This window comes from Solanum tuberosum, unplaced genomic scaffold (genome assembly GCF_000226075.1).
Source record: "Solanum tuberosum cultivar DM 1-3 516 R44 unplaced genomic scaffold, SolTub_3.0 scf00088, whole genome shotgun sequence".
NCBI lineage: Eukaryota > Viridiplantae > Streptophyta > Magnoliopsida > Solanales > Solanaceae > Solanum > Solanum tuberosum.
Genome location: NW_006239011.1, coordinates 1,038,052 through 1,048,281, shown reverse-complemented (window position 1 = coordinate 1,048,281; position 10,230 = coordinate 1,038,052). Strand labels below are relative to the sequence as shown.

General features: G+C 36.8%; 1 long non-coding RNA gene across 1 annotated transcript; it reads right to left on the bottom strand.

Moving 5' to 3' along the window:
• Positions 1-2,091: 2,091 nt before the first annotated feature.
• Positions 2,092-2,354, bottom strand: LOC107060530 (uncharacterized). Its single transcript, XR_001473395.1, has 2 exons — positions 2,274-2,354; positions 2,092-2,187 (listed from the first exon to the last, which is right to left on the bottom strand). It is a non-coding gene; the product is annotated as an uncharacterized lncRNA (long non-coding RNA).
• Positions 2,355-10,230: the final 7,876 nt, after the last annotated feature.

The following is a 10,230-nucleotide window of genomic DNA, read 5'->3' as shown; positions in this document are numbered from 1 at the left end:
CTCGAATTGAACGTAGAGCAGAAAATAGTTCAGCCTTTGAAGAAGTTCCACCTTTTAAATCGTTCTCATTACTCCACCCCCAAATCTAAATACATGGCTACGAGTTTGAGGTCCACAATATTTTTCAACAATCTCTATGCTAGGTAGAGATGGGTTTGCTTGAACAATTCCTTGAAGTTGAGCCTACGAAATATATAGAAGAACATTTTCTATCAAAACACATAACAATTTCAAGTAATAAAGATATTGAATTTACCAAACACACATGTTTTTCAATTGCTTCAGGTTCAACAAGCTTGTTATCTTTCTTACGAGTCTCAAAGAAAATGGTTGCCAAATAAGGTGGATTGCCATCTTTTCCTCCCTTTACATCAAAGGAAAACATGTCAAAGAACTCAAACCTTGTAAATATTCCATTTATGAAATAGTTTTATGAAAATACCTTTTGATAAATAATCTCTTGGATAGGTTTGCTACCAATATGATGAAGCATCGTCAACTTAGCTCTATTTGATGCATTCCTACTGCTTCTTTCCTGAATACAAATTTGTCTTAGTTGGTAGAATTTACTTTGTTTGGAAAGAAAGAAACTAGAAGATTTTCCAAAAGAAACAAATATAAGATTGAGGTACTGCTGCAATCTACTACTGAAAATCCACTTAGAAATCCATCAGAAGGGGAATTCACTTATCCCCTCAATGCTACTGCTGCAACAATACTATCATTACTACTAAATTGGAAGTCCAAGAGTAATAACAAATTTATGGACTTAGACCCTCAATTTACAGAACTACTTCTAACATTACTACCTCTACTTTGCATATCACTAAGAAGTAGTTCAACAAAGCGAGATTGAGGTACACGTGGAGCAGTCTATACCAAACGGGTGATACAACAATTCAAAGCACAATTACTATTTCAGCAACATGGATCAACAATTGGGTATATTTGGTGCTAATGAGGTAAATCAAGTAGTAGAAAAGAGTGAAAAATATACTATTAAATCAGTAGGCATACCTGGAAACTTTCAGAAGCAAAATGTTCCTTTACTAATCATTCCCATTCATTTTTGTCTACTCCCCTTGGAATATTCCCAAGAGACTGTTGAATAAGCTTATCCTTCACATATTTTGCATGCAAGTGTCCTCTCCATTTGTTCCATAACTCATTCATCCATCTCAAGATATGATCACGATGATCATTCATGTCAACACTCTCAAATTTATGCCAAAATAATCGAACTATGAGTTGAGTTATTAATAAGGAAAAAGTACTAGGAAAGGATCTCAAAGTGAAAAAGGGCTCTGTTCTACTAGAATAAGCAAATATTCCAGTAGAAAAAGAATTTCAGTTGTACATTTACTTATTCCAGTAGCTCATAATAATTCAAGTAGCAGATGTTCCAGTAGAAAAATAGCTCTGCATCTTCTACATCTACTTTTTTCTTTTTGGTCTCTTAGAGAAAAAAATCCAGTGATTCACATATATTTGATGCAGTAGCACATGGGAAATGTGAAAATTATTCGACAAAAAACTCTATATTTGAATCACATATACATTTGTTACCTTAATGACTGTTATATGGACAAGAATACTCAGATGTATCAAATAACAATAAAGAAGTTGAATCAGGTGACATTTGTTACCTCAACGGCTGCCCACATATGATTCAACTTTTCTTGTTTAATATCATTCCACGATGATACTCCCAATGGACATATATTACGATCACGAACAATTTTTCCCAAATGCCTCGAAAACAATTTGCTATTTGTTCCAACCGTTCAATTATTGTAAAAGGTTACTTTCAGCTTTTGTCCAATTTCAAGTGCAGCAACTTCTTTGCACATGTTTCTCCGTCAAATTCTTCTTACCTTTTTAGGATTAGGTGAACCTACAATTTCATAATTTGGTGAAGACTAGCGACCAAATTCAGTTCTACAAACTAATAACATAACATATGTATTAAGAATATCATACCTTTCTCAGTTGTTTCGGTGTGTTTCATAACTTGATCAGTAGATGGAGGCAATGAAATATTGATTTGCATATCATGTTTCTAACTAACCAAGGGATTTCTGTCCATTTTTCGCATTTCTTGACTAGAAGACTTGGTAGTATTCGATCTTGTACTTTTAGAAGACATTGTAGACTCAGATCTTTGCTCTATTCCCTTTCCTGTAGCACCTGCATATGAGAAAATGTAATATAACAGTTCCTCAAAATACAATAGTTCTGGAAAAAAAACACAACAGAGTTGAAAACAAACTCACTTGTTTCAACTTTTTTGGTGTATTGCTTAACTTGATTAGTACATGTAGGAGATGGAATATTAATTTTCATGTTCTCTTTCTCAAGAGCCAGGGAGTTCTTATGCATGCTTTCCATTCCGTGACTACTAGACATTGTAGAACTTTTATGTCCTAGTCCTCGAGTCTTCCATATAGAACGTAGAGAAAATAAATAATATTATCAATACTTAACATAGTGTTTTGGAGCATGAGAAGCTGAAGAACAACGACAAGAACTCGTTGAGAAGAAGATATTGTGAAACAGAGTGTAATAGCTAGGTTGTACAAAGCGATTACTAGTTGAATATAACTTTCTGTTTAACAAAAAAATATATCTTACTTGTTTCAATTTCTTGGATGTAGTGGTCAACAAGATCATTAGATTGAGAAAATAACTTCTTAGCAGGCATATTCCCTTTCTCACCCAACGATTTAAGTCAAAGTCCTCATCCTAGTCCCTTTCCAATAGAACCAGGCGCAACAAATGTATATCTCAAAGTACTCTTCATAGTTCAACTGTCCTCATTTTCAGTCTTGACTAATTTCATCTTGAACATGCAAAAAAGTCTAAAAGTAAAAAATAATAACGAAAAATGTCTGACAGTGTAGTTACAAAATAAATCATGCTTTCATAAAGTGTAACAATAAATATATCAATTCATAAAAAAAGATACTTTACCTCATTAATTCGTTTTCGTTTCTTTTGTGAAGGACTTCCTAACTCTACAATATCATCATTCATTTGTTTGATAATCTCAAAGGAATCACGAGGTTGAGTCTTCATAACGACTTGCCAACCTTTGTTGGAATTATCATTAGCATAGAACACTTGGGATGCTTGGTTTCCTAACACAAAGGGCTCATTAATTTTCAAAAATCTGCCCGGATTAACACTCACAAAATCATACTCATCCTTTTTACCTCCTTTTATTTCATCATACACATCAAACCAATTACATCGAAATAAAACCACTCTTCTATCCATGACAAATTGCAACTCAATCACATCTGTTAATACACCGTAGTAATCAAGGTTGTCACTATCTTTATCATTCTCACCCAATACAACAACGCCACAATTTTGAGTCATTAACTTCTTATAATAATCTTCTACATGAAATCTATATCCATTAACAACATAACCATTAGAATGCCTCAAATATTGTGTAGGACCGCGTGAAAGTGACAAGAGATCTTCCATCATACGACTATCGTCTCCTTTGTGCAATTGTGTGACCTATTAACAATATTGCATTGATTATTTTAGAATTAGGATTAACATATTTAAATATCAAATTTGATGTTTATGTATTACTCACCCTATCTTTAAACCATTCAATAAATTGTCGGCTCCATTCTACATCACACAAGTGTCGAGCATTCTCACGAGTTTGTGCAAACTCTCTACAAAATTGAAGTGAACCTTAAATCTCATATAGAAAGGAAATTATCCTAAAGGAAATGATAAAAATAAGATGATATGAAAGAACTCTATATACTCGAGAAATGGTAAGACTTCATCACAATTCTTCAGTATGTATATATCTTCTTGTTCTAATTCATCTGCTTCAAGCTCACATGGAGTTTTAGCTCCTAGAGTTCTTTCGGGTTGACAAAATGTAGATAAAACTCCACTAAATCGTTTTAAACCACCATCAAAATTTCGTTCAGGTTGATTGAACTTTGTGTCAATTCTATGCAGATACCTCAAACATAAGGTCATGCATTCAATTGCAATATAGCCTTTTGCAATACAACCTTAAGGACATACCCTATTACCAATGAGAGATTTCAAAAAATACAACCATCGTTCCACAGGATACATCCACCGATAATGAATCGGTCTAGCAATCTTAGCTTCACTAGATAAATGAATAGGTAAGTGCACCATGACATCAAAAAATGAAGGAGGGAAGACCTTTTCTAACTTGCAAAGTGCTATGGGAATTTGAGCTTCAATATGATTCAAGTTATCAATTTTCAACTCCTTTGATCCAAGAACACAAAAAAATATTGACAACTCAATAAGTGGTTCACACACTTCTTTAGACAACATACCACAAAGTGCAAGAGGGAGTAAATGTTGAAGAAGAGCATGGCAATCATGACTTTTCAATCCAGATATCTTGTGTTCTTTTAGGTTCACACATTGAGAAATATTAGATGAAAACCCATCAGGAACCTTTAGATTTTTTAAGAAAAGGCATAATTTGTGCTTATCTTCAGGAGACAATATGTAGAATGCAGTTGGAACTTCAATTTTCTCCCCATGTTGAATTGGATGCAATTCCGACCTAATGTTCATTTCTTGCATGTCTAACCATGTTTTAATTGTGTCCTTGGTCTTTCCTTTGACATTCATTATTGTACCCATAATATTTTCACATATATTCTTTTCAATATGAATAACATCCAAATTGTGTCGTAACAAGAGACACTTCCAATATGGAAGTTCAAAAAAGATACTTTTCTTGTTCCAATTATCCTGCCGTTTTTCATGTGAAATCTTCTTCCTTTTCTTTGGATCTTTTGATAACTGAAGCCCTTCAAGATCTTGCACTTGATCAAGTATCTCAATACCAGAACATATTTTTGGTGCGGGGCCTTTTCCTCTTTGTTTCCATCAAATGTCTTCGTCTCATTCCTCCATTTATGACTATGAGGAAGGTAACGTCGATGACCCATAAAACACTGCTTCTTACAATTAGCCAATCGAATTGAAGAAGTATCTTTATTGCAACATGGACATGCCAATTTTCCTTTGGTACTCCATCTAGATAAGTTTCCATATGCTGGAAAGTCATTGATGGTCCATAACAAAGAAGCATGCAACTTAAAATTCTGTCTAGTTGATGCATCATAAGTCTCAATACCAACTTCCCACAACTCCTTCAATTCTTCTATTAATGGCTGTAGATATGTATATATTGCATCTCCAGGACCATTTGGGCCAGGAATAGTCATTGAAAAAAATGAAATTTTCTTGTTTCATACAAAACCAAGGTGGTAAATTATAAGGAATAAGAACCACATGCCAAATGCTATGTGAGGTTTTGAATTCCGAAATGGTTGGAATCCATCACTAGCAAGTCAAAGTCAAATACTACGAGGGTCAAGTGCAAATGAAGGATGAAGTTCATAAAATGGCTTCCATCTCATTGAATCAGCTAGGTGCCTCATAATTCCATCATCAACTCTTTCATCATTATGCCATGTCGTTAGAGCAGATGTCTTTCTAGACATAAACAACCTCTGAAGTCTAGGTTTTAAGGGAAAATAGAGTAACCTCTTTGAAGCTATCCTTTTACCTTTCTTATTACTTGTTTCCCCACTATATGTATTTATTTTCCATCTAGACGCACCAAAAACTTTGCAAGAATCTGTAACAACCGGAAAAGTAGTAAGTTGAACTAGAGCCTAAACGTAATGTCAAAGAGGTATAAAATGAATTACCCTAAGTTAGTAGACCATCTAGGTGTCCTATGGGGGTTTATGAGTTAGGGCCTAAGGGAGGAGTGCAAAGCAAAAGGGGCAAGCCAAGGCCAAAGGCCAAGGCTGCCCCAAACTTGGAACTACTGCCTCAAGCTCTACGGCCATCACCACGGCTCGTGGTCATGACTACGGGAAAGTGGGAGGCTCCGTGGAGTTTCCTTGGCCAAGGGAGAGGGACCTCCAAGTGTCCTAGACACTGCCTTACCCTTCACAAGAGGGACCACGAGTTGTGGTCCACTTCATGACTCGTGAAGGTGGGCATGGAAGTCCCTTTAGATTTTAGGAAGTTGGGGGCGTTTGGAGTAGCTTATGTCCAAGGCACCACGGGCACCACCACGGGACGTGGTGCACTTGGCGATGGAGGAAGGTGGCTCGTGAAGGTCACTTGGCACCAAGGCTTGAAGGACTTGCCACCACAAGATCAAGTGATGACTAAGGCCATCACCACAGACCGTGGTCCTCACCACGGATCGTGGGAGGCTCCGTGGTCTTTCCTTGGCCAAGGGTTGGCTTGTCCACGAAGAGGGAGCTACTTCCTCCAACAGCACGGGCAACACCATGGCCCGTGGTGCATCTTCACGACCCATCAAGGGTGGCCGTGATCCCTGACGAGGACCATTCAAGCGAGGAGTTTTTGGACATTTCCTTTTTAAGTAGGGGTGTTTTGGGTATTTTAGAGGATAATTATATATTGGTTTTTAAGTGTAAATTCATAGGTTTTGGTCACTATGCACAACACCCAATTGAAATCAAAACTCTCCCACTTCTCTCTAAACTCTCTCTCTAAAAACTCAAGAAGAAGAAGAATACAGTGGAGCTAGGGTTTCAAGGTTATTTCCTTAATTTCTTGGAGTTTCTACATTGATTCTTAAGGAATAAACAAAAGTATGGTTGCTCTTCACTCTTGGGATCTTTTCCCCAAGAGGCCCTGTCAAAATTGGATTTCAAAGTTCCCCAATTTCTAGGTTTTCTCACAGTTTCGTGGGTCACTTTCCAAATCTGTTTTCATTGAATTAGAATGATTAATTATGGTTGTATATGATGATTTGTGGATGAATTAATGTCATGTTGATGATATTTGAACAAACCCCCCACCAGACCCATGATTTCCCCTTTTTTCTCACTTTAAACCCTAGTATAACTTTAATGGTGAATGAAGGATGAGAATCCAATATATAATTATGGAGTTCATTATGGTATTATGATGTTTCTCTATATGATGAATGATTATCATTGACTTAGGGTTGAATCTTGATGTGATCCTTGAAGGCTATGAATGAAGATTGTCAAATTGATGAATGTTCATATAATGAATTGTTGATCCACTTATGGTGAAGGTGCTACTTGATTATGAATTTTAGTGATTGAGTTATGTTTCCTCTTCCCTATAACCCCAAATGTTGACAAGTATGCTATGAAGTGAACATGAGTGTTAAGCTATGATTATGGTAGTGTTGGTATGATGAATGGAAGGTAAATCTGATGAACACTATATGACTATGCTATGAATGAACATTGTTATATGTTGATGGTTCTATGATGAAAGGTTATTCTCATCTTAGAACTTTTGAGCTATATGATGAATGATGGGTTGAATCCCTAATGCACTCCTTATTGAATTAATGTGTTAGTAAAGTCCTAATACTACTTTAAATGGGATGTGAGCTTAGCACCTAGTGAACATGAACATGAGATGTAAACTTCTACGTTTAGCAAGTTCGGCTTCCCATATTGGTTCCTTCTACATTTTGCAAGTCCGGGTTCCCAATATATATTTATCTCATGAGATGGAAACCTTCTACCTTTTGCAAGTCCGGATTTCTAGTAGCTATCTCCTTGTTCCTTAACTATGTTTGCCCATATCGGTATTAGCTAGTGGATCCACCTAGATGCTATTATGTTAGTTCTACCTTGGCATGTGGAACACTCTCTTTTCGGTGTGGGAGTAGAACACTGGATTCCATGAAGCTCACATGGTCTCTTTTGGTTATTGATAATGTCCCTATGTTTCAAGAATATGATCTATTATATGAATATGACTTATGTAAATGTGTTATGAACTAGAACTAGGACTACTTGAGGGATACTACTTAGTATAGGTGAGGGTATGAGACTTTACCTATGCATTGCCCAACGAGGTTCCTTGAGGAGTTCTGGTGTGAGTCCTTTATATATGGTAAGGTATGAATTATGTTAAGGTTGGTTTCACCTATTATGATGTTGATTATGTATGTGACTACAATTGTGTCTTCTTGTTGGCTTTACTTAGTATATATGGGGTATAGGACTTCATATGTACATTGCACAAGTGAACTTGAAAGGGGGTCATGGGTGGTGTCTTATGATGGTATGATGTAAATGGAACTCAAATATGTAAGGTATGGGTTATGGCTTCTTGTTATAATCATGAATGTCTCATTACCTTGTAATGTGGATTGGTTAAATGTTCCTTGATATGCATTATTGATTTTAACTTGAAATAGCATGTTTTCAACTAAAGGTCCCTTTTTGCATGATTTAAATGGTTTTATTTGCATGGTTTCCATACTTAGTAAAGTTGATTATGCTAACCCATATTTCTTCCTTCATCCTTTTTCTACTGAGTGTAGGTTTCGGGAAGTGATTGTGCTACTAAGAGGTTCAAGCTTGGACTTAGACTTTCTCCAAGAGTTATTGGTATGTCCTCAAGTTTCGAGGACACACATTATGACACCTATGTTCCTTATATTGTAATAGACTATTAGACTTCTTATGTACTTGTCATTTTGAGAAAATTATATTGTAAAGGGTTATGGTACCTATTTGAGACTCTTATGTGTACTTAGATGGTTTCATTGAGATGATGATGTCTAGAAATTCTACTTCTATTTTCTATTATGGGACATTATGGCATTTATGTTGAAAAGTTTTTAAATTTCCGCATTTTTCAATGTCTATATGTAATGAAGAATATGCTAAGGGCTTGTATAAGACCCCTTCGGGGTGAAGTACGCCGTGTTACACCTAGGGGGTGCTCTCGGGGTGTGACAAACCTGGTATCAGAGCATAAGGTTAATTGAATACTATTAGGGTTGATGTCTCATGAGACCACGTCGATTAGAGTCTTGTTCATAAGTGTGAAGCGTGCCACACTTATGAATGAGAGGCTATACGATGCTTAGGAATTTTCAGTTCTTGATTACTTATTGGTCGTGCCTCAAGAGTCTTAGTTCTATTAAGTCATTCCTTCTAAAACTTTTCTTGTGCTTATAGGCTATGAATACAAGAAGGACTAATGCTAGGAGGGCCTGAGAGGAAAATGTGAATGAAGAGGTTCCCTCTCATGTTCCTCAAAACCCTCGTGCTCCTCAAAATCCTCAATCACCTATTGATGAAGGGGCTATGTCTAATGTGGAGATAAGAGCGACTCTTCATACCTTGACTCAACTCATGATGGCACAAACTTAAGCCGTCACCACACAAGCACAAGCTTTGACAGCCCATGCTAACCGAGAAGTTAGTCCCCGGGTGGAGACCAATGTGAGTACCATGGCCTCACGGTTGAGAGACTTTACTATGATGGACCCTCCTATCTTCTTGGGTTCCAAAGTAAATGAAGACCCACAAGAGTTCTTGGAGGAGGTTTATAAGATTGTGGAGGCTATGGGAGTTTCTACTAATGAGAAGGCCGAGTTGGCCGGGTATCAATTGAAAGACGTGGCCCAAGTATGGTATACTCAATGGAAGGACAATAGGCCTTTAAGGGCTGGTCCCATAACTTGGGAGGTATTCAAGAAGGCTTTCCTTGATCGGTTTTTCCCCCGTGAGAAAAGAGAAGTCAGAGTTGAGGAATTCATCAACCTTCGCCAAGGAGGTATGAGTGTCCAAGAATACTCCTTGAAATTCGCAAGGTTGTCCAAATTCTCCCTCTTTGGTTTCTAAAACGACCCCAAAAATGCCCGAAAATGTGCTTCGGAAACACCTATAATTGTAATTTCCTTATATATCAAAATTCGTGCATGATTTCAGAAATTCGACTTTATATTCTTATTCAGGGGGTCAAATTGAGTGGGAAATGGGTCTAACCCAAATTTTAGAGCAACCGTATCAAAATTCGAAAATCGCAAAAAATGCAATTTGGAGGGTCAACTTTAAAGGGTTATATCTCTTAGCACACAAGGAACTGGAAGGGCCACCACCTATTAAATTATAGCTCTTTGAGTTAGCTTTCCAACGCACTTGGTTTCACCTCATTCCGAGTTAGGATGAGGGAGTTATGACCATTTTCGTAAAACCTGTCTGTGCAGATTTGCAAATTCCAGTAAGCTTTTTTTTTTAGCGGGTTGGGGACGTTTTTTATAAATGTCCCATACTTAGCCATATTTTTTTTCTTCAAAACACTCTCTAAGCCCTCTCCAAAATTCCACCAAGATCTTCAACCAAATTCAAACATCTCAAGCTCTAATTC